At 42.2% G+C, this 3,315-nt stretch overlaps 1 pseudogene across 1 annotated transcript; it reads left to right on the top strand.

Annotated features, from left to right (window-relative positions):
• Window positions 1-812: 812 nt before the first annotated feature.
• LOC308420638 (small ubiquitin-related modifier 2-like) lies at window positions 813-1,321 on the top strand (annotated as a pseudogene). Its single transcript has one exon. The product of its transcript is annotated as a small ubiquitin-related modifier 2-like (transcript).
• The last annotated feature ends 1,994 nt before the right edge of the window (window positions 1,322-3,315 follow it).

Genomic DNA, 3,315 nt, shown 5'->3' with positions numbered 1-3,315 from the left:
CTGTGTGTGCACATGTACACATGTGCATGTGTGTACATGTCCATGCATGCATTTATGTGAGAGGGATTCCACAGACTCACTTTCCAATGCAACATTACTGGCTCTAATGCTGTTAGAAATGTGTCACTAACTCGGCCACATCAAAAGGAAGAACTTGGCTTCATCTCCCAGAAGAAAAATAAATATCAAACAGTTTATGGTTTCTTTATCAAACACTAGAAATGTTGCCTTGAGGTACCATCAGCCACACTCACAAGCACTTCTGAAGAGATGAGGCAGAGACAGAATGACAGAATTGGGGATAAGGTATCCAGATTAACATATGAGAGGCTAGGGAGATGCCTCAATGGTTAAGAATGCTTGCTATGCAAGCAGGCGGTCCTAAGTTCATATCCCCAGTGCTACCTTAAAAGCTAAGTAGACCAGTGTGTGCAGTTCCAGGACTGGAAATGGAAACAGCTGATCAGTGGGTTCCAGGCTCAGGAGATACCTGTCGCAGAGAGACAATGAGGAGAGCAATAGAGGAAGACATCTGACATGGACTTCTGAGCTCTGCATTGGGGCCATATACACACACATATGTACGCATGCACATGTATGGACAAAGCTAGGAAGGCAGCAGTTGGGAAGGTTGGAAATTTACTAAAAGATCTTCACACTCCAGAGTGGCTCACATTGAATTTGAGACACTCAGACAGCTATCTTACCATTTAGTTGTTGTAAAGAAATTTCTCCTGAATTGACACATTCCATCTTAGAACAAGGCTGTTAAAATTCAGGAAGTAAGCTCTGCCTCATCCACCGCTGCCGCCTCCTTCTTCTGCCACTCCTGGTGCTGCTTGTGTGCTCCTTCAGTGTGGACCTGGTGCCTCTTTTGTGAAGCGGCAACTGAGGAGACTCCGGCGCTCGCCATGGCCGACGAGAAACCCAAGGAAGGAGTCAAGACTGAGAACAACGATCATATTAATTTGAAGGTGGCGGGACAGGATGGTTCTGTGGTGCAGTTTAAGATTAAGAGGCATACACCACTTAGTAAACTAATGAAAGCCTATTGTGAACGGCAGATGGATCTCGTGTATCCTATGCTAGTCTATTTGATACTCCCCAGTGCTGGTACTATTACAGGGTTTGTCAATGAGGCAGATCAGATTCTGGTTTGATGGACAACCAATCAACGAAACAGACACACCTGCACAGTTGGAAATGGAGGATGAAGATACGATTGATGTGTTCCAGCAGCAGACAGGAGGTGTCTACTAAAAAGGGAGCCTGCTACTTTACTCCAGAATTTTGTTATAGACCAAGAACACATTCTCAATTAGAACCGAAATTTGGTCCTGTCACATCCTGACTACTACAGTATAGTTTTCTCTCTTCTTCCATCTCCCTGTCCCCATTTCTTTGTTGTACATAAAGTAACTGGTGTATGTGCACAAGCATATTGCTCTTTTTTTTTTTCTCTCTTTTTTTTTTTTCCATTTTTAAACTAAATGGCCAATGTTCTCTTTTGGTTGACATCAGATGGAGATGGTCTGGGGAAAGTACTGGTTCTGTGAAAATACCCCCTTCTCCATTAGTGGCATGCTCATTCAACTCTTCTCTTTATATTGCAGTAAGTTATTTTGCTCTCACTGTTTTAACAAAAGAACCCAACAACACAAAATCCTTGCATACCTTGTTCAATTGGAGAATTTTAATGTTTTTCATTTATCATTGTAAAACCAAGGACAATTTTATAACTTTTTTGTACGTAGCTGTTACATGTAGGGCAATCTGTCTTTAAGTAGGGATAAATTACTCTTGAACAAAATGATCCTAGATAGTTTTCCCTTCAAGTCAAGCGTCTTGTTTAAATAAACTTCTTGTTTAAAAAAAAAAAAAACTCAGGAAGTAAACAATAAATAACTCACAAGTCTCAGTCCCTAAAACTTACAGGATTCACAAACTACCACCACCCTGGGTTATTTAAACAGTAAAATCCTGGAAAGTCCTGCAGGGAATTTCATCATGCAGCTGAGATGGACTTGCTGACAGGACAACTATTGAGTCATCTTTGTTCCTATAAATAGCCTAACAGATCAACTAATTCATCAAGTTGGATTTGGGTGGGATGGTTCCTTCTATCTGTGTCACATTCTTATATGGGATAAACAGAGGTTTAGGGTTTGGGGGGTTGGTTTTGTTTTCATTTTTCAAAAAAAGTTACCCAGGAGCCCCCCAAAATTCCTAGTGGCCATTTCCTGTGATGCGCCTAATACTCCATATTGTTTGCTTTTCATTCCCCCATTGGCCTCACACACACACACACACACACACACACACACACAGTCCTGCCAGCAATACAATTCACCAGTGCAGGAGGCATGAGGTCCTTGTGCACACAGATAAACACACAGGGTTTTTCCTTCAAAGGAAGGCACTCATAACCTGTTTTCCCAGCAGACAACTGGAAACAGCCTTGATTAATAGCTTGCTGACTTTGTGCTGTGTGGCTAAGACTACATCTGGTCATTCCTCCAGACCCTTATTGTGTTTTTTTCAGTCCAGCTGCAGATTTTTAAAGGAAGACTCGAATGCACTTTACAAAAGTTTGGTATAGCCATATCTGATCTTTATTTACTTTGCTCCTCCAGGAGATTTATGTGTGCTTTATTGTGCACACAGGTTTGAGTTAATTGTCACCAGGAAGTTTTCACTAAGATGTGCTGTGATCAAATGTGCCTGAAATAAACCACTCAGGGTCAGACTCCTGGAGTGTGAACCAGCACCAGCTACTTAGTCATGTGGAAGCCAATTCCCTTCTAGCCTCCCTTGGATCATCTCTACTGACTGTGAAGGTCACAGAGACTCCCACTCCCCCTGGGGTGCAGATTCCTCAAGTAACAAACTACCACACTGACCATGAGAGAGGGGAAAATCTTTTTTTTAATTTTTTATCTGTTCTTTGTGGTTTTTACATCATGCACTCCAATCTCACTCATCTCCCCATCCCTCTGTGTCCACTCTGTCCTTGCAATGTTCCCCCAAAAGAAAATAAGAGAAGAAAAATGACAACTTGTTGTAGAAGCTACAGTGTGTCTCGGTGTGTCATATAGTATATACTTCTGTCTACACATCTTCACATGCAAACGTTCGTTGCAATGAGTCACTGGTCTGGTTCAAGGACTCTGGCTTTTGCTTCAATATCAATACTGAATCCTCTCTAGAGCTTCTCTCAGATATCCTGTTGTTGCCCTGTGTCATGGAGGTCCTGCTGCTTTGGGTCTTCAGGACTGGCCCCTTCACATGCTCCAGCAGTTCATAGATAGAGTTGAT

This window comes from Micromys minutus (assembly GCF_963924665.1).
Source record: "Micromys minutus genome assembly, chromosome: 5".
Taxonomy (NCBI): Eukaryota; Metazoa; Chordata; class Mammalia; order Rodentia; family Muridae; genus Micromys; species Micromys minutus.
Note: the sequence above shows the minus strand (reverse complement) of the source record. Positions and strands in the feature narration are given on the sequence as shown.